The sequence below is a fragment of the Corvus kubaryi genome, unplaced genomic scaffold (assembly GCF_017639235.1).
Source record: "Corvus kubaryi isolate FWS band 111438036 unplaced genomic scaffold, C.kubaryi_AGA036_p1.0 37398, whole genome shotgun sequence".
NCBI lineage: Eukaryota > Metazoa > Chordata > Aves > Passeriformes > Corvidae > Corvus > Corvus kubaryi.
The window spans coordinates 43,262,882-43,284,493 of record NW_024581137.1 but is presented as its reverse complement, the minus strand read 5'-3'; the positions used below and the strand labels follow the sequence as shown (position 1 = coordinate 43,284,493).

At 39.0% G+C, this 21,612-nt stretch overlaps 1 protein-coding gene across 8 annotated transcripts in view; it reads left to right on the top strand.

Annotated features, from left to right (window-relative positions):
- The first annotated feature begins 6 nt into the window (after positions 1 to 6).
- Positions 7 to 21,612, top strand: part of MPP7 (membrane palmitoylated protein 7) — a 158,979-nt gene continuing 137,373 nt past the window's right edge. For 6 of the 8 annotated variants that reach the window (XM_042044620.1, XM_042044619.1, XM_042044613.1 and 3 more), the window contains exons 1-2: positions 7 to 101; positions 4,553 to 4,627. The gene's annotated coding sequence lies outside the window, so the exon portion shown is untranslated. Of the gene's footprint in view, positions 102 to 4,552; positions 4,628 to 11,202; positions 11,301 to 21,612 lie in introns of those variants that run through there. The other 2 variants (XM_042044616.1, XM_042044615.1) reach the window with 2 other exon arrangements.

The following is a 21,612-nucleotide window of genomic DNA, read 5'->3' as shown; positions in this document are numbered from 1 at the left end:
CCCGGCCCGACCCAGCGCGGCGGCGGCGATGCGGAGCCGGGGTGAGCGGAGCCGCGGGTAGATGGAGCTGTGCCGCGTCCACCCATCAGGCCCGGCCGCAGGTACGAGCCGCAGTCCCGCGGGAGTCCGTGAGCTGCCGAGGGTCGCGGCGGGGGACTCCGAGGCGCCCGCGGGGCTGCGGTGCGCCGGAGGGATTTCCCGCGGGAGCGGTCGGCTGGCGAGCGGGGGGATGCGGCAGGTGCCGGGCTGTGGCTGCTCGGTCCCGGCGGCGCGGGGGGGGGGGGGGCGCCGGTTCCAAGATGGCCCCCGCCCCCCGCCGCCGCCTGCCCGGGGAGCCCCCCGGGAGCCGCGCCCCTGCCCGCGGGGCTCCCTCGGGCGGGCGGCTCCGTGCGGGCAGCGCCGGGTCCCGGAGACCCCCCCGCGGGCAGCGCTGGCCGTGCGGAGCGGGCGGGGGAGCTCACGGTGGATCTAATCACGGCGAGTACTCCGGCTTTTAAAACCTGCCGGGCTGCCGGGATTCGTTGCGCAGAGCTCGTTCTGGCAAGTAATGGACGTGACTGAGCCATTAAGGGACACTGGGCTGCGCAGCCGAGCTCTGGAGACCTATCAACTTCAATTTATGGGGTATCGGGAACAGGAGGTGTTTTTATGAATTGGCTGGTAATAACTTAAATCACCTGTGAAGCCAGCTCCTGTTAATGCTACGTTTCATCTGTGTGGAGCAATAAATAGATATTAATTTGGCGTGTTGCATGTGGAGAAGGTAGATGGTATTTGTTGAAAGAGCTGGGAAGAGCGGTAGGTGCCTTTGCATGCTACTTGTGTGCTCTCACTTCTGAATTCCTAGCTTCGTTTTCTTTTATCTGTGTTAATAGCAGCCCGCCTTTCAGTGTTTCCAGAGCTTTTTTATTGTTTTGATTTCTTAAACAACTTGCCACATCTTTGTCTTTCCTTCCCTCTAATAAACTGTAGAATAACTTCAGGGACAATAGCTTTCAGTGATCGTAGAATCGTCAAGGTTGGAAAAGACCTTTAAGATCAAGTCCAGCCGTGAACCCGTCAACACTACCACTGTAACCCCTAAAGCACTAAACCGTATCACCCAGCACTCGAATTCTTCTCTTTGATGAAGACTGAACAGTCTGGACAGTGGTGATCAGCATCACTAGACCTCATGCCTATCTTTGATAGCTGAATTCAGAATTTGTTTTTTACGGTTAGGTTTTTTGGATAAGGTCTAGGGTTCTTATTTTAAGTTTACATAGATCAAGAGCCCCATTTTAATGAGGTATGTTGTTTTGTAGGTGTTCATTTTAAAATATAGTAGTTAGAATTTTGGTATGAGGTCTCATGATCCTTCAGGTCCCTTTTATGCAGGGATGTTTATATCTTGGCCATATTTATAGAAATATTGTAATTTACAACTAGGTTATTCACTTACTGAAAGTATTCTTTGTCCTTAATTGATGTGGATGATCAAATCTATTACCTCACCTGGAATTAACATTAGGATTTTGCTAGATGTCACTGTTTGGATTGAGTAAGATTTTTTGCGTTCAGGGTGTGTGATTCCATGTATCTTCTAAAAAATGTCTTAAAGCAACAGTTAATTTAGGGTTTGTGATTTAATCGTGCAGAGCTAGGAAATGAGTGAATGAGAGTCATCAGTTTCAACTGTGCCAGTTTATTCATCTGTATGAAAAGGAGTAAAGCAGTAACCTAAATGCTGAGGAGTTGATTTAAATGATTTCAGACATCAAATAGCTTTGGATTTTTTGTGAATGTGTTTATATTTACATGTGTACACTTAAAAGGAGACAGGAAATCCTGGAGCTGCATATTGCTGTCAGCTGGGAAAGTACATCAAGGAATGGTTGCTGTATGTTTATTCTGTTCTTGTTCTCCTCTTTACGCATCCACTAGCAGTACTTATTAGAAACAGGATACTGTGTCAGATGGACCTTGAACCTGAGTTAGTATTGCGTTTTTGTGTTTGTAATAAAATGTTTTCTGTGTAGGAGCGTGTCATTAGGAAGTTAAATTTTAAATTAGGCAGGTGTCAGAGCTGTAAGTTTTTAGGAGTATAGTATAAAAGTCAATACCAGGTACAGAAAAAGCAGGCTAAGGAATATACTATTACTTTGGAAGTTTATTTGCGTTTTTGTTAACATTTTTAGGGCATCCCAACACCTGATAGGAAATAGTCACAAATATGTTTTCTAAGCAGCAACTTCCAGTCCGTTCCTGAGTGCCTTGTGGGAATGCTGTGCTTCTCATGAAGATGGCACTGAATCTGCTGCAACTCCCATTTTATGATGTTGCAATGTTGCCTTTCACTGAAACTCCAGCCTTAGTTCTGCTTTCATGCACTCAATCTCCCCTTTTTGTGTGGCAAGCACCCAGGCCACCCCTGAGCCTTTCATGTGTCTCCAGCTGTGGAAGGGAGCAGAAGGGATCTATAAAAACTCATTCAGTAGCCTCTTCTCTCCAAACTGGTTCTTCTGTGTTAAGTTTTACTGTGGAACTTGCTATGATAATGAGTAAAAGCAGGAAAAAATCCAGTCTTGCTGCTAGCAAAGTGTCTTTTCATTGCCTTCTAGAGTATCTTTTGGAAAGTTGTTGCAGTTAGTTAAGCAAGTTTGACCATCTAGAACTACATGAATTATGTGTAGGAGTGATGAAAGCTTCCCACATAGTTGTGCTAATCCAGTTTAATCCCAGGCTGTGGTGTATATATTCTTCCTGACCACATCTCCTGCTTGATGCTGGTTTTTGTTTGTTAAGGAAAAGATGGAGTATATAAATTGAGTCCTCCTAATTTTAGTCTTAGAAGTACAATAATATAGCTGAATTTATTTATACCTGCTTTCAGTGAACTGTGGACATTTCTATCACAAGTGATATCATATACTCATCTAATACAGACCTTGCTCTGTATTACAGAAATAGATAGGGCACAAACATTACTTAATACACTTCAAATAACTTTTACACTGCAGTATCCTTAAAAGCCCTTGACAGCCCAGACCACTAGGTCTGTCCCATGTCATGTTGGCCACATGGCAGGTCTGAGAACAGTTCTGATGCCATGTTTTTGTATCTTACTGAACCATTTTTGAGCATTACCACGAGGTATTCAGTTAAGCTCTTTGAAATATGAGTTTTCAAAGACAGCAATAGGTGATAGATACATTGACATGCTCTTTATTTTAGCTGGCAGTCTTGCATTTGGGGGAAAACCAGCAGAAATAAAAAATAAGGCATGTCTGAATAGGCACAAAACTTCGATATTCTTGAATATCTGCTTTCATTATGCTTAATTACCAGAGAACACAACTTGAATTTTCCCCCTGCTTTGGTAGGCTAACAGATTCCATGTGTTCTTAAGCAGTATCATCAAGCAGACTAGTCCTTGGGACTCCAGGTTTTGTCCTGAAAATGTTTTATCAATTTACATTGTGAATCATAGCTAGAATGAATCTTACCTCACAGTTGTAAGCTCTGAAGAAAAGATGGGCTGCTAATATACAAGGGTTTTTGGTATATTTTATCTCTTGGGATCCCATCTTGCTACAGTGGCCAACATTTTTTTTTTTTTTTTTTGGTCAGTGATGTAATAAGCCTGCAGCAAAAAGCTCACGAAATGAACTCTTTGTTTATATTCTCAATGACATCAGTATTTAAAGATAATGATCGAATCAGTCCATAAACTGTAACTACAAACTATATTAAAGAGGAGTTATATTATATATAATACAAATTGGTGATCCGAACTGCATTGTAGTTTGCAGTGTGTGGAGGAGATGGTGTCACATGAACATGGGAGGAATAGGCCTGCTTTGACCCTGTTTTGACTGTGAGGTGCTTGCCATACACGCACCAGGGCTGCTGTGTCCTGCTCCCCACTTGTGTTCCATGGTCTGCTGCTCCAGTTGTGCAGTTTATTGCCAGGAGGGAGACATGGGTGGTTTTGGTTTGTAGGAGGAGTAGGCAGTGCATAATGGAGTGTTGACATTTGCTGAATGTTGGTGTGCACAGCTAGTTATGGTCTGGAGGTTATTGCTGACTTTCAAACCAGAGTAATTAGCTATCATGAAGCAAAAAAATGAGCATCTTTACTACAGGCAAGAAGTCACAAGTACTTAATTTAGCACACATTCAGTGTAGTGGTAAAAGGCTTACACCTAAAATTTTGTACCAGAATTTGCATATTGTTCATGTATAAAATGGGATTATATGTCTGAAGTCTTACAGATGTTTATATCTTAGATAAATCTTACCTTTAGCTATTTTGAAATCATTGTTTTGCTTAATTATTGTTTTAAGACAAATTTATCTAGGACAGGTGTGGAGGCAGAATAAATATGCAATTTGAAATCCTCTCTCCCCCCAGCTAAAATAAGTCTTAACTTCTGTTGTTTCTGCAGGGCTTCACAGAGAATCAGATATTTGGAAGTTAACTACTTTAAATTTATTCTCCTAACATTTAGAATGAAAAAAATGAAAGTATGTAGTATGTCATATTACTATTACCTTTTCCCTTTTCTTTCAGACTCCATAGATTCTCATCTTGGCAATCTGAAAAATGCATTATCTTAAGCCCCTGTTGAAGTGAAAAGTTATCCAGGTAGGACTCCCTTGTGGTGACTCTTGCTCATTGTTTTCTGATACTGAATCAGGCTGTTGGTTGTTTTCGACAATCCTGAGCAATAAATAGATGTGTGTAGATTAGTATTAAAGACCAAGAATAATTTCATATTGTGCTTAATATTAATAAATAGAGTTGTGAAAGTGTTGTGCCATTATGTGGTGTAAATACTGTGTGTTGTAGAATTGTGAATTACTTTATTGTCTTGTAAAGACAGCCTCTTTTTTTTGAGTCAAGAATGACTAAATTTTCTTATGTTATTTCATCATGTATGATAATAGAGGTTTTGAAAAAAGAGGAAAGTTTTGCAAATACAGCCAACAGTTAATGAGGACTGACTTTGAAACATTGCATTATAAAGTGCGTAACAAGCTTAGGTGTAGAGTAAAACTGCTTCAGAGCTACTAATTGTGTCTCAGAATTTGAAAACCCACATACCCATTTATAAAAAGAACATAGAAGATCTTTATTGCTTTCATAATATATTGTTTGGTGGATTGAGCTTGGTTTAGCCAGTGAAACTGTTCTGAGAGGAACAATGTAGTTTCAGATACGAAATGCAGAGCTGCTGTTTCAGACAATATGCCATGAATGCTATCTAAAGAAACAGACTTGACATTGCTAATTATACACGAGAGCGAAGTATATTTATTTCATACATCGATGAGACTGAATTAGAAGCTTCAACTGGCGTATGGAGAGGGGTTTTTTGTGTTTTTAGAAAACACCTTACAAGTTCAGCTGGTAACAAGCCTTGCTTATTTATCACGGTCCAGAATAGCTGTAAAACAGGAATTAAATCTGGTCTAATTTTGAATCTAAGGAAACAGTCCTGAATTTCTTCAGAGGTTTGACAGTTATAGTAATGAAGATTTTCAATGGCTTACTAGATACTGGGATAGACATTTTCAATAAATAGCTGTTCATGAGCAGTTAATTATCTCATTGTAATCTAGGTCATTTGGGAAGCTGTGAACACAGTTAATTTCTGTGTTAGGATTGCATTATATGTGAAATGTGCATGTGGAAGGGGGAACGCAAAAGCTTCATCATTTTGAAACTAGCAAGGCTGGAGAAGTGACCAAAACCTACCTCTCATTGAGCAGCTTGCTGCCTAGTTGACGTGAATGAAGGCTAAAGCTTAACGACGGTGTGAAATCTCTACTCTAAATCATATCTAAAAATCTTTGCTCCTCTATTAATGCTTTCCCTCCTACCAGCCCAAAGCAGTTACAGCTGCTCCCACCAGGACAAACAGCAGCCCTTTGTTAGCTGCCTTGCCTGGGGCATACCCTGTCCTGCACTGGTGCTGCTCTCTTGCCATCTGGGAATCCCAGAGACCCTGAAAGGAGCCTTTTCCTGCCTAGTCTCCAAGGTTAACTGATGCAGTAAATCTGTGTTACCTCCAGTACACATCGAGCTAACCTGTGACTTCAGTCCCAGCATTTAATTTCCTGTGGGGATGGGAACATCCAGTCTGTACCACAGATTGTAGGCTTCTTAATCAAAGATTGGTTACTCCTCCAAGGATCCAAATCTGTGACTTTAATAACATCAAGATTATACATGCTAGAAACTTTGTCTTGGTATTGAAATGACACTACAAGTACTACAGCCTGTCGAGTCTGAAAGGGCCCTGCTTAAGCTGCAGTTCGTGACTCCCTGCTTCGATAGCTTGTGAGTGTTTGAAATACGATACAGACGGTGACTTGGACCACCTTCCAGCTGCCTCCAGCAGTCTGAGCAAGTATCGAAATGGCAAGCAAACCTCAGAGGATAAAACTGTGAATGGCATGCTTTGAGCGAAGTGCTGAGGGTGCCTTTGGTTCCCCATCTGACTGCTCTGAGAGTCATGTGTCTGTGCCGTGGGACCTGGCGAGACACCCTGGGTGCTTCTCAGGGAAGACTGGCTGGCTTCAAGAAACCTTGATCATTAAAATGGAGAGCAAAAGTCATGTGCAGCAGCTGAGTACTGAGGCAAGATAAAAGTCAGTTGTCCAGCAAACACATTTTTGGATTGAGTGTAGAAAAGGCAGATGTTTTACTTTGTGTAGAACCACGGCTACAACTTGCAAGTGCAGATGGTTGAATGCTGTTGTAGTCTCCATCTGTTTATTGATGCTGGAAGATGGTGGGCATGCTGGCAGCCAGACTGAGGGAGAAACTGTCACTGGAAATAGCAGATTTCTGGACTGCAGCAGTGGAGGAAAATGTCTTCCTGGGCAGTTAGATGTGCAGAGTTCGGCTGTGCCACAAAGGGAAGGATTCACAAGGCAGGTACTGGAGGAGGGAAGTTACAAGGCACAAGTTACAAGTGACTTACTGGGAGTCAAATGACCACATTGATGACTGGATAAAAGTTGAAAATTTTATTGTGCCAGCTGTAAAGGCTTTTGCTTCCCAGAAGCTATGGAAACTGTTTTCTAATGCTATGTACTGTATTAAACATTATTTAAACTCCTGATTTCATGACATACGCATTTATTACTTAAGGAAGATAATGAAGATTCCTTCTCATTAGGGCCTTTTATTGAACTTGTTCACATTGATACAAGAAGATTATTAAATACCTTCATTTCCCAAGGAAAAAAGCTTGGGATAGAAACAGAAGGCTGTTAGAAACCAATACAGAAATTTGTCTGAAAAGAAGACTCTTCAGCTGACATGGCTGTGGAAGAAGAGTTTAAATATTTCAGGTACAGAAAGATATTCTAGCAGAGTTGTAAAACGTACTTTTTTCCAGATACCTGATTTTAAAAGGCATGTGCAGGCATTAATATGGATTTTGTTAAAAAACAAGTCCACACATTCCACACAGCACAGGAGTCTTAGGTAATACCTGTTAGTTAGGAAAGGTTTGCAAACTCAATAACCTTTTCTCACAGTAGAAGCTGGCTCATCTACTAATTGTATTTAATAAGTCATAGAATACTAAGGGAACTTAAGAAATTTTGCCAAATGCTCTTTTTCTTTTCATATTTAGAGAAGAGTCATGTGGGGTGTGAGCGACCCAAATCAGTACTGGCTGGTTATCATCACCTTAAGTGACTGAAAAAAAGTATGGAGAAACATAGCAACATGTGTAATATGAAGATGGGTCATCTCAACCCAGTAACTCTGAACCAGAGAAGTGGTTCACTTATGGCTCAGCAAACCAAAGGTGGTGTTAGCTTTTTCTTATGGTCCAGAACTAAAGCATCCTGTAGGAAGATAGGTTTAGGTAAATACTCTGTTTAACTGTTCTGTGAATAGAGGTGGACAGCAACTGTAATACAGTGTTTAATTCTGTAGCTTTGTTGTATAGGTGGACATGTGTAATCACTCATGGCTGTTGAGTAAATGTCACTTCATTAATGTTGAATTTGTATTTTACTCCTCAGACTTTCAGCTTTATCACACTATTTAATGAATTCCAGATAGCTGTTTTGACTTCCTATGGGTGATAGCAATTACACTTGAAAGAAAACCAGATCCATTCTGGTTTCTTTTTCCAAGGACTGAGCTCACCATTTTTAAATGCTGCGAACTTACATCAGGGAGTTAAATGTCCCACCTTATTAAATCACTTACTCTGTCTGCTCTAAAGCTTTCATTTAGCTTTGATATAGCATTAATACTTAAAATGTATATATTGGTTCAATAGACACGCGCATTATTTATCAAAACACTGCAGCTTATTAAAACAAACTTGCTGTCATCACAGGTGAGAGTCTAGAGTGACACGTAGTGCCAGGAAGTGTGTTGTACATTTTCACAAGCTGGTTAATTGGAATGGTGGGTACTTCAGGAAGAAAAAACAAAAGTTGTGGATGCCTTATCCCTGGGAGTGTTCAAGGTTGGGTCAGATGAGGTTTTAAGTAACCTGATCTAGTGGGGGGTATCCCTGTGGCGGAGTTGGAACTACATGATCTTTAAGGTCCCTTCCAACCAAAACCATTCTATGATTCTATGAAAAAAAACCACCAATTAGGTAATACGAATGGAGTATCTCCAGAATCTTGACAAGAAAATGCACGTTAATATGGTCTAAGACTAACAGACCATAGTAACAGGGAAATATTAAGTAATTGGACCTTCTGTGTCTGTTTGGTGTGTTTGTATTAATCTGCTGTGTCAGAGCATCTACATGTTTTAATTGAGATTTCTTACATTTGCCCACATTGTAAAGATCTAAGTAATAAATTTTAGTTATCCTCAGTTGTCTAAAAGCAAACCTAATCTTGTGTGTGATACTTACGGTTAGACATTTGTTTAGCTGCTAATTTGCAGCTCATAAGGTCGCTCAGCAGTGGGTTAAAAATAAGTGTGTCTTTCTTCCAGTGCCTGCACAGGCATGGTTGGAGTTGCTGTGGTCCGTCTGCAGGATTCCAGCATGCTTCTGTTGCTCCTGGCTCCCAGGCTACAAGGACAGTGTCCTCGCTACAGAGACCAGACGTTTTCATCCATGTCCTTGTACTGGGGTGCTTCTCATTCACTGGCAGGTCAAATTCAAATGCTGATTTCCCTTATTTTTTAGGTGTGCATTTGAGAGGACAGTGAGCCAAGGGCTAACCTTCCCTTTGTGCCCTCTAATTAGTGCGGGCCTCCCAACCCATGTGCTGGCCATCGCACATGAATGAAAAGCATACTGTCACCTTCTTCCTTTCTCAAGCAGGGCTAGGTTTTGATTCTGCTTTAACAACTGTTAATACCTCTCTGCTGTTGTTCCTTTTATCATTTCCTGAATAGTGGAGATTAGGAGAATATTTTCCTCTGTATATATTTTGCTGCCTTTAGAAAGAAATAGATCCCTCTGTAGTTCTTGGAATGCTTTTTAGAGGCATTAAGTAATATATTGTTCTGAATTAGTAAGTAATAATATGACCTTTTCTTCTTGAGAACTCATTCTTGAATTGTATGCCAAGATGTTATCTTCCCACTTGAATGCTTGACTAGAGATCTGAGATTTGATATGGGTGTGTGTGACAGGCACACATAGCCTGCCTTCCCCATGGAGAAGTAAGAACATGCCACAGCCTGACTGAAAGCCTAATGTCTAATTACCTTATGCTAAATCTTGTGATGTTTTTTACTATGTTGTAATAGGAAAGGTAATCCAAAATCCAGTGTTTACATGTTGCAGATCGCCTCACAAATCTAGAAACTAGAAGTTACAAACACATGGGAAACTTTGTAGTTAGATAATTTTTTTCCAGGGGGATTGGGTGTTTCTGTGCATAAACTGTCTCATATGCACATCTACTATACATAAAAATTCCTTCATGATGTATGTTTTAAGTACAAGACAGTCCTCACTGTGTGTGTGGGTATATGTGCATCTGCAGCTGTTATCAAGGGAAACATTTGACCTTGAGTTTCAGATGATTGTTGTATCAAACCTCTCTCACTAATGAGTCTTTCCCACCTTCCTCTTCAGTGAAACCTTTCTCAGGCTGGGGAAAAAGGCAAAAAGAATGACGAAGTGCAGAAAGGAAAATATCAGATGCTTGCCATTCTTTTTGTAGAATCAGCACATTTCAGGAGAATTTCCTGAACTTCTACTGGAGGGGAACAGGGAAGTAGTTCTGGAAATAGTAAAGCTAAAGGAAAAGCTCAAGTAATCCACTGGATCCTAGAGGAATCTTGTAACAAAAGGTGGATAGTAAAAACTTTAAATAAAAGCCTCTTTTTAAGGGGTCAAGGGATGAGCTGTTTGGGTCACCAGGTAAGGAACTGGCTTCAGCCCTGACATGAATTGATGTAGTGGTACCCTTGCCTAGGTCAGTGGTTCCCAATCAGTAAGTTGCATTGTCATGGGGCATAGCATTTGTTCTGTGTTTCCTTTTCTTTGTTAGACAATGCTGAAGAGAGAACAAACAGTATTGTCAGGCTGGCTTGGACTTCTCCTTGTAGCAGTTCCGTAATTGATGCTGAGACATTTCCTTCATGTAGCTAAACTGGGCTGTGTTCTGGCAGTCAAGGTGAGGTAGATTTCTTTCTCTGTTGCTGATGTCTTATCAGAGGGTTCCAGATCTGACCTATTTTCATGGGAGTCTTTGGCTTGTGACTTGGCATGGGATTGAACTCTCAGAATGTCCTATGTAGTTTTACAAACTTGGAATTAAATTTAAATGAAGAAAGAAGAAGAACCTTGCCAATAAAAACTGCAGGTTTGTGTGACTATCAGCCTGAAGCCTAGCATAAACATCTATACCTGAGATCCTGAGAATGCCCTAGTCATATTTCAAAGATAGCATTTCAGAAAGTGTTGTTTCAAAATAATATACTAAAAAATGGCTGTGCTACTTGGGACACAGCATTTCTTTGCTGTCATTGCAGTGACATAATAAAATAATTCAGGCTGCCTGGAAACTGGTTGGGGTGAGTGTAGGAGAGTAATCAGGATATCTGAAAAGGAATTCTGTAAATAGTTCGTGGGTGCAGCTTGGAAGAAGCAGACACAAAGCCAAGAGTATTTTGAGATGGGTACAGTTCTTAATATCTGTGTTTTCTGAGTGCTCTAAGTTAGTTTTGTATAGACAGCTTTTCTTTTTGTATGCTTTGCAGTGCTTACAGTGTTTCTGAAGAGTTCAGTTGCCTTTTTTAATGCTTACCTTAAGGGAAGGACCTTTTGTGATACAAAATACTCTTGGTAACTTTATTCCACTTTAAGGTAAGTTTCTACAAAAATGAATAGCACTTCAAGCAATTTGTGTATTTACAATTTTGTAATATTTAGAGAAATGAAAACCAGTTCAAGTAGGTTTCATCCTCCAGTTTATCTACTTTTGTATCAGGCTGCTGAATGTCAAAATTTTATTGTCAGAGGATCTATATATTATATTGCTGTAGTTTTGTATTTTGCTATCTAACACTATGGCAAAATAATCAAAACAGTCTACAAACAGTTAACTGAAATTTATCTTAGCAGTATCCAATATATCCCTTTCTGCATGTGATGGAGAGAAATGCAGCTAAAGTTGAGATGAGTATTCCTACTTTGTGGTGCGAGGGAGATCAGCTGGTGAGTTATGAGGAGGCTGTACGGAGGCCAAGAAGCAGAAATCCATTTGGCACTTCCAGATGAAAAATGATCAAAGACTTGAGGTGGAGTGGCAACAAAGATGTGAAAGTGGTCATTTGAGCTTGGCATCTGCTGCTAAGGACCAGTTTGCTGAGATTAGTAGGGTAGGTCAAGTAAAATGTGTCTGCTCGTTCTCAGCAGGGCTAATGGGAGGTCTTTTATGGATCTTTCAGCACACCTTTTTTCAAACCTGTCTGAAATATGCAGCCATACATCTAGAATATACTATAAATCAGATCTGTAGGCTCTCATATTGAATAAAAGAGTGTATGCTGTTTTGATGACAGGGTTAAAAACCACTGGTATTCTATTATAAGCAGATGAACTAAAATGGTAGGAGAATGCTGTGGTGTGATATAAACTAACTGAAAATGGATTGTAATGCTGTCTTGCAGCTACCACGCTCTGTGCTTCACTAAGAGAATAAAGCTAAGAAAAATACAGATTGAGATTAATTTACATAAACCATATGGCTCAGACACAAGTTTTATTCTTGTTCTGAAAAACTTTCCAAGGGTTTAACCACAATAGTTTTGCAAGGAATAGGGATATATCTTTGAATGTCAAGCAAGTTGAAAGGCTGGTATGCCTGAAAGACTGACTGCTCTTTTGAATTATAAAGGTTAGTCTAATAGAATATGTTATTCCTGGGACTGTTCATGTCTAAGCAATTGTCTTAGACCTTCATGATTGCTGTAGTTTTTCTGGTTAATGATGCGAGGGCTAAAGTGGTGATTTGAACCTTTCACCAGCAAAGCTGTTTTTGACTCCTGCCTGAGATGAAGATAGTAAGGGTTGTACCAAATAAAGAGGCTGTTGATCATCCTAGATGTCATATTGTTTGGGCTAAGATGATCTTCTCTGTGTGTGCAGAAGGCTAGGGGTGCAGATCATTGGACTGCCTGGTTGCACGGAGACCAACTAACCTGAGCTCTTTCAGATTTGTGAGTACAGCATGAGAGGTGTACTTTCTGAAGAGGCAGCATGAACTTACGAGAAGTGAGGTTATGGGTCTAAGATATTTATGAAAAGACACTCTGTGAAGTTTATTCTTGGCAAAGTTTGTCCTGCTGTGGTATTAATATCTGGTTTTGCTTTCTTTTTTTTGTGGTGTAATTATTCAGGGGTATTGCCTGACAGATGGTTGTATCTTTGAGTTGTATCGGAATGATGTTATTTGCTTGACAGTTATTGTTCTCTTAGGAACGTGGGACAGGAAAGGACCTGCCTATTCATCAAGTTTATTTTCATGCTCTTGTAGGTTTTATGTCATACAGATACAGACATATGGAGCACTGAGTTCAAAGCAGCTGAGCCTTTCCCCCTTGCTATTTTAATTAGAAGCCTCTTCCAGTGCTAAATTCCTCAACATGATGAAACTGCTTACAGTGTTGAACCTAAATTTATTCATTATCAGTTGGTAACAGTCTTGTGCCAAGACTGTCCTTTTATTTTAAATAGATTTTTCTTACTGTTTTATAATTATTTGTGTGTTTATACACAGCCCTTGCTTTTCTGCTCAGCTTTATTTTTGTTAGGCTAAGGCCAAGTCCTTGCAGCCTCCCTCAGTTCTGTTGAAAGAGCAAAAGGAAGGAATGGGTAGTTGGAGACTTTTCAGCTTTCATGTAGCAGGTTTTTCCAGTTCCCTGAGAAGGGTGTGTCTTATTCTTTGTACTATTGCTGATAAAAGAAGTGAGTAGTAGCTTCCTTGTTATTGTGGTGCACCAACAGAAACACAGAAAATTTTGTATTTTAAACTCTCTGAAAATTGTCTTTGAGTAGCAAGATTGTTCAAACAGTAGAGACTCGTGGTGTATCCTCTGATTTAGGAATGCAGGCAGTCCTATGAAAATGGTGTTGAAAGACAGGCAGGTGTTTGATTGCTTCAAGTGCGTGGGTTCCATTTTATGTTTTTTGTGTTTTTCCTTAGGCTGTTAAATGTTCAGATCAGTATTCTGTGGCTGATCTGTGCACAGACAAATTCTTTGTGCATTTTTAATGACTTACTGCTATAATATGTGATCAAAGATAAATCAGACCTGTTACAAAGGAATCAAAAACTGGAATTATGTTTAAATATTTTTCTGACTAATATTTATAGAAACTTGCTACTTGTAAGGCTCTTAGTAAATCAGTGTGCTCTTCAGATATTTATATTCAAAAGATATTAATGGCAGATGCAAAAGATGGATACATTTTTCAGAATTTAGGTACAAAATTTTAAGAAAAAATGATTTTAAAAAGCTTCAGTAGGAAGACCTGACCTACTTTCTTCCCATTTAAAATCCTAAAGGCTGTTGTGTTGGAGAAAATAAAGCAAATACTGTTTAAACTGCAGTGGAAGGTTTTATGTCCCAGGTTTAAAAAAGAATGTAAGCCTTGTGGTGTTCAACACGACAGCCCGTAATGATCAGGCTCCTGGCTAAGAAAGCATGGAGGCAGGTATCTAAGGACCATATGATGATGAGATTCTGATTTCCTGATTAGAATTTGAACTCTGTAATGTGGAGCACTGGTGCAGTGAAGGTGGTTGGTAGGAAACCAGGGTATACCTTAGACATTTGTATGACCCTTATGAGAAAATAAATCCCATACCCCTTTCTGCACTTTTCTCTTAGGAAGATGCTTTTGGTACCTGTCTTATACATAGTAGACTGGCAGTTAATTAGCTGAGGAGTCCAAGAAGTAGGAGGCCTTGTTCCTAGGTCCGTCTCAACCTGAGGGATTTCAAGCCCACATTTTTCTCTTCCGAGTGGCGTAAGCCAGTGGTTTGTGCATAGGTGGGGTATCTAACACCAGACTGCAGATTCAGACTTCTTGCCCACTGTGTTCAATCCATCAGTGTGCATTTCTGACTGCATTCTAGAATCATCGAATTGTTAAGGTCAGAAAAGACTTCTGTGATCATTGAGTCCAACCATTAACCCAGCACCACCATGCTCACCACAAAACAGTGTCCCCAAGTGCCATGGTCAACTTCCTCAGGGAGGATATGGCAGTCCTGTGTAAAGTATCCTGCAGGCTGATGTGCCAGGTATTCTCTTGAAACATGGACTCAATTCTTTTTTCTTTTTCAGGAAAGCAAATTCTGCTACTGGGGAGAAGGAAAATCAACATCTAAACAATGTGGTTTTATTCTAATTTAATATTCTTAGCAATTGTTTGAGTACTGTTTCCTACTTAATGTTTGACCAGAAAATTTCTTAACGGCTTGAGGTACGGTAATAAGGAAATGGAATAGTAATGGCTGTCATTGATCATGTACTTCTGGGTGTGAAATTTCAGTTGTTTCAATTCAGGGCTTCTTTTTTTAAAAAAAAAAAAGCCCTTGTATGTATCTTTCTTTTCAAAGACAGACATTATGATTTTGAATCCTGATACAGGAAAACAAATGGGAATTTATAGCTCTTGTGGTTTAAAATGAATAAAAGATATTTTCTATATTTGCAGGCTATACTGGAAAATCCAAGTGTGAATTTACTCATAAAGTTAAATAATTTCTTTTCTTTTTTGTTTCTAAGTGGTGACATAACACTTCTGCAAAAAAATTCCTACTCTGTTCAGTTAAAGAAGGCAAGATTACAGTGAATGGGAGACCTTAGAAGGGGGCAACCTAGCTGGGAAACTTAACTGTTAAACTTCAAAGTAATTTAAAAAATTTTCTTCACATTTTTCTATGGTTTTTTGGTCCCCTGTGTGATAACCCTTAAAAGTTAGGCTTCTACCTGGGAAAAGTTGTAATAGAATGAAATTTAGTCAATTTTGGCTCTTAAGGAGTTGCATAGCTTGAAATTGAAAAAAGAATGGGAAGAATTTTCCTCAATGAAAAAAATTAAAATGATCATGCTAACTGTTGGGTTTTAGCTCCAACCTGTTAAATATTCTGTGTTTCTCAGTGTGAGACAGTGGTTGCCTTCATGCATGAGTGACTTCTTGAACAATACAATTTCTGGATGGTATGAAGCAGAATTAATGAAAAAACATGTTGAACACTGGTATGATTGCACACTTTTGGGGTTGGCTGTAAAGCAGAAGGAAACAGTGTGTGCCCAGATGGCCATTATGGGATTGGTTTTTGTGTCCTGTATTGTCTGGAATATGAAGAAAGGGCAGTCCATACATCTGATCTGCAAGACATCTTACCTTAAAGTGGTTTCGTTGTCATAGCTGGCACAGTTCACAGCAAGGAGCACATGTGCAGTGTCTGAGATACCTCAACACGGCAGCTTCTGCCAAATTTCACTCAAGTTTCCAAATGTAATATTATGCTTATGTCCTATCCTGTCTCTGACACTGAATTAAAACAGCACCTGTTAATATTAAGAATAAATGAAATTACTGTAATGTTCAGGATAAAGAGGTTTTGGTGAAAGAAAATTGGATATGAGATTTAGATTTCCTGCCTAATTAAATATTTCAAGTGGTGGTTCTACTTCAGTTTTATTTAGAAGTTAGAAAGCAGTATTACAATGCTAGCACGTGCCCTCTTACTTCTTTCATGAGCTGGTTTTTGCTGACACTCAGTTCAAATGCTTTTAAGGAATAATGTGAAACACTCTGGAACATCATTTTTGTTTTTGAGATAAGTGGGGTTTTTTTCAGAAGCTTGTTATTCCTCTGCATGTTGGCTGATTCTCATTTACATTTAAATCAGCTTTAGCAGAGTTGTGTAGCTTATTGGTGTTCCTCTTCAGTCTGACAGCTGAAGAATAGCAGATGTAAGTATGAACATTAGGCTAAGGCTTGCATTACACAGCCAACATTCATTTGTTCTGGTACTCTGGAGTAGAAAGTTAAAACACTTTCTAGTTTCTGCCTCAACACACTGGTTTCTGCCTCAACTAGTGAACATAGCTGAGTTTTTTGGGTTTAATACTGCTTTTGAATAGCGCTGAAATTACTAGAAGTGGTGAACACCTACTGTGGATTTTAGTGCTATGGGTAAAGAAAGGTAAAGCTGCTGATGCACAGCTGTTTTTCTAACACCATAGCTGTCTTTCAGGATATTGTTTCAAAAGAATGTGTTTTCTTTAAGTCTGAAGAATATCTTGAAAAAAAGATCTGTTCTGGACTCTGTAACTGAATTTCTGTGAAGAGTGGTAGATAAAGGACCATGATCATCTAAGCACTGTTCTGTTTGTAGTGGGAAGAAAGAAGTGGGGGCAAGAAGATGATAGTACCTTTATTAGGATGTCAGCAAGGAGATGACTGGGGAAGAGAATACTTTCTGTTGCTGCTCAGAATGAATGGTGTGTGGCTCCTTGGATGGGAAAGCAGGAGTCGCTGGTTGACAAGGACCAAGAGATCCAAGTGGATCTTAAGTTGGGCAATGTCTGCCTTGCACTGAGAAATGCGATTAACATGACAGATTCTCCAAAAGATTAATTGTGGAGGAAGTTGTCTGGGAAGAACTGAGATAATGTGGGAGAGCTGGTTATGTTCCTTGATATGACAGTTCAGTACTTTCATCTCCTAATATCCATAATGAAAAGCACTTGAAACTATTAGAAAAGGAGCAGAAGAACTAGTGATTTTAGTTGAAGAACACTGTTTCAGAGGTTCTCATGAATGTGCATTGCTTTCAGTGGAATTAATGGAGTAGAAAAACCTGCCCTCCAGATTTTTTATGTGATGATAGAAGTACCTTTCTTGTCTTCTTGGAAAACCAGGTTTACTTCTGTTTGATATACTTGTGCCTCCTGGGTGTGTCTTGTTCAAATGTCAGTCCTAACTTAGAAGCTACAGAGGTGTCCTCCTCAATAAATCATTACTTGAGGGTAACACACACTAGGATTTTTTTTTTTTAATTGAAGTGGATATTTTTGGACAGATACTATTTTAAGATTATTTTAATGGAAGGGCTTCCTCTTCCTATTTTTTTAAGTTGCTCACTCACTAGTGACAATAACAGATGAAAGCATTGCATTAGTTGATATGTTGGGGTGCAGAAGAAGTAAGAAGGTAATGAATTGTAGTTTGTTTAGAGGGGAGTAAAACCCCTTTGTTTTTATTTACCATGTTGTTAAGCTCAATGAAAAGCTTAAAAAGAGTATTAGTAATCATAATATTAATAATAATTACTATATTTTTGTCCACAAACCTGAGTTTAATTTAGAAAGGCTGAATTATTTGTGTGTTATTTTCCTCAATCATCACTAGCAGTTTCACCTTTTTGTGATGTGTTTGGGATGCAGATTTCACAATAATTTGTTCAAGACTGGAGTCTGTAAATCGCCATTTTAAGATTAAATATTCTGACATAGTGTCACTAGCTAAAACTGTGATTGCATCAATTATAAAAATGTAAAGTAAATTTTTCATTGCTTTCAATGTCTGAATACATACTGTGAATGTCTAAAAAAATGGTGTTAAATTGCATTGGGAAGTATTTTGTTAGTATTACTGGTTTTCAAGTAAATTTTTGGAAGCGTTTGTAATTTTAAAAAGTATGTTGCTTTCTTGAATACAGTTCATAATATAACATCATTACCATTTCTAAAATTCCTTTTATGTCCTTTCATGTTTTTCTGTGAATGATACCATTGTTCTGTCACTCACTTGAGCTCATAAACAGGAAAATATTTTCCAAATTCAGCATCATGTCAAGGCTATATTTAAGTCTTAGTTATTTCAAATCCTGTAGTACTATCTGTAGGATATATTCTTTCCTTTGGAATAATATGGCATAATCTCTTTTGTCAATTGCTGCAATGTATTCTCTGTTCTTATAATACACAGCACAACATCTGCTTGTGCTTCTCTCTGAAAAAATTCTGCTGCAAAAAATTTACAAGACTGTTGATTGTATCATGTAATTCTTGGTTTTTTTTATATTCTGCAGAATCCCTCTTTCTATACAGTTCTATACAGGGTTCCAGACCTCCCTTCAAACTCCTTCCCTTGTCTGCGCCTGTCCTTCCTGTCATTAAGTCACCAGTAATCGGCTGATACATAGGGGTCCACCTCCAGTCAGCCCTTAGTGACTGCCTTCAAATCTTCACGTGAATGTCTTGAAGCTTTCTCTCACAGAATATCCTAAACCAGAAGGCAGCTTGACTCCAGATTAGTGGTGACTTGTTTTCTGCAGTGGGGTGCTGAGGGGAGATCTCTGTGCCTGTTTTGTGGAGCAGTCCCTCAGTCAGAGCACAGAGCTGGGAGCGTTCTGTCTGCTCAGAGCATGCAGGTACTTTGGATTCCAAGCAACCTTGCACTGTAACTCATAGACATACCTTAGTTTCATAGCTGCAGTTGAAACTCTTCTAGCTTTCTAAAGTGGGTGGTATGTATTTTGCTAACCTTTAATTAGATATGAATCACAAGTAAAGAAAGTTCTGAAGGAGCGGTCTTGAAACTGGATACAATGTGTCCAACCCAAATCTATCCTATTGGGATCTAAAGTCACAAGCTGGAGTGGTAGTTACAGATGCTAAGGGCTTAAGTACCTAAGTGTTTTCTTACATAGAACATAATTACTGGAGCAATACAAACAACTTCCAAATTGAAATTAACTTGCTTTTTCCAAATAGGCAGGTTGATCAGGTGTAGAGAAAATAAACAAAGACATGTTGTACTAGAAACTACGATTATATAAGGCCCAAGAAACATAACAAAAACCAAACACTGGAATCTTCTAATTTGTTTTGAATAGTCATATAAAAATACATGGTTGTTAAATTTTTTCTTGCGTATAAACTTTTACCAATTTATACAGGAATTGGTCACAAATCTAATGTAGGTAAGTATGTAGGACAGATGAAAGAAGATGCATCTAGAGAAAGGCAGAAATAGTCACGTTTCTGTGCCTCTGTTAATAAATTGGCAAAGACAAGACATTCCATTTCAAAACAGAATGAAAATGGATCCAAGCGCATGTGCAGATTTATTTTGTATCACAATGTCTGTATATTAATAGAATTCAGAGAAAAGGCAAACTCAATTTGCTAATTTCAGTGAATAGATGTATTCATCTTCCTATTGAGTAATTGCAGAAGGCATTTTTCATTTTAATGAGTATTCAGAATTCTTTATCTCTTGGTTTTCTCTGTTTCCCATTAGAAATTTGCTGTCTTCAATGTGTTTGTTAGCACTTTTGTCAATATTGTATTTATTTCTATATCAATTAAGAAGTGATTGTAAGTGCAACTTGTAGACTCACTTAAGGAGGTATTGAATTTGAAAGACTTTATTATGTGATGGTGAGTTGTGGTTTAGTATGTGAACTTACTAAAATCTTCTTTCCTAAATGGGAAAAACAGCTTATAGAAAGTGTCAAATGGTAGCTCTATGGTTTTAAGTTAGATAGATAGATCTTAAGTGTGTCAGAACTTGGTTTGTTTCAAAATAACAATTTCTTTGTTATTACATGAATAAAAAGTACTCTGGAGAGACAGCTTTTTGTAATATATGGTCTTGGCTGTTGCATTCTAGAGTCTTCACAAGCTACATGTAAAGATACTGGGTTTTCTTTACTATATTCAACAGATGTGTCAGGGAAAACAGACATCTCTGCTTAAACATAATACTAAAATACTGAGGGTTTATGTGTTTATTTCATAGTTGATGACTGATTGTGACAACCTGTATGTTGTTATTCACATCACAGTGATCTGCTTGTGATCACTTTCATGTGTAGTTTGGAGCTACTGCACTTGGCACTGTGGTGCCATCTCTCATCCTGTTGTAAATGGTTTTGTTTCACTTTTGTCTGGGATAAGCCCAGAAAAATGTGTATATGCACATCTTAGGCTTTACAAACTCTGTTTTCTTTTAACATACATTACTATGAAAACTTGTTTTTGAATTGCATTATGAAGAAAATGCCCACTTTTGAGGTTTGGGTGACAGGAAAATGCTTGGCTTAAAAAATTGAGAGACCAGGATAACTCTGCAGCAGGGTGGTGAGGCTGTGGGCTCATTCTTTTTCCCTAATCAAGAAAGATAAAAGAGATACAGCATCTTGTAATCAGCAGTAGAGCATGTGTCCCTGTTCCATCACCTGCTGCAGGTCTCATAATGAGATGGGTGTTGAATTCTGTGACCCAGTTACTGTGTACAGGCAGGTTGGGCCCTGCCTCCTACATACTTGCTGAAAGTACAGCAATGTTTCTGAGCTTCTGTGCAGACAGAATAGAAATCGAAAAATCTACAGCCTGTTTCTAAAATCCTGGGCAAAATTATTTACCACCAAACTTTTGTAAATGCTTGAACATTTGCTTCTTTTCGTGGACTGATGTAATTCTAAATCTTCTGGGATATTCAGCGCCTGGAATAAAAAGAGAGATAATGGGGAACCTCATGAAATGGCTTCTCCATTAAAAGAGAATTTTGGTTTGAAGTTGAGGTGCCTTGAAGGAGGACATGAAAGATAATTATAAATAGTGGGAGGAAATTAATAGGAAATTATTTTTTCACTATTTCAAGAATTTGGGGTACTGAACACAATGCAAAAAAAATGCTTTACACTTGACATGAGTTATAGAACTTATTTTCACAACATATTGTGAAGACTCAAAACAAAAAAACGGGTTCAACAAGGAGCTTTACAAGTCTGTCAGTGTTAGTGGTGATAGTCCAGAGTCAGACTGACCCACGTGGATGCTGTGCTGCTGATTGGTGGGGGAAGAAATAATTTTTATTTGTGTCATCTTCAGTGTGTACTACAGTGCTGGCTCTCCTGAAGATAGGATCCTGTACTTAGTGGACTGTCACTGTGGCTAAGTATTGAGTGGTTTGGGGTGTTTCCTTAGTTACTGTTTTTATCTCCTATTTGAAGTTGGCTGAAGAGCAGGAAGGTGGTGTCACACCTTTGCCATCAGTGGGGGAATGTGAATTGGTCAGCTTGGGTCACCAGACGATTTTAGATTATCAATGACTTGCTTTCATGTTGAGGACATAAAGCTGA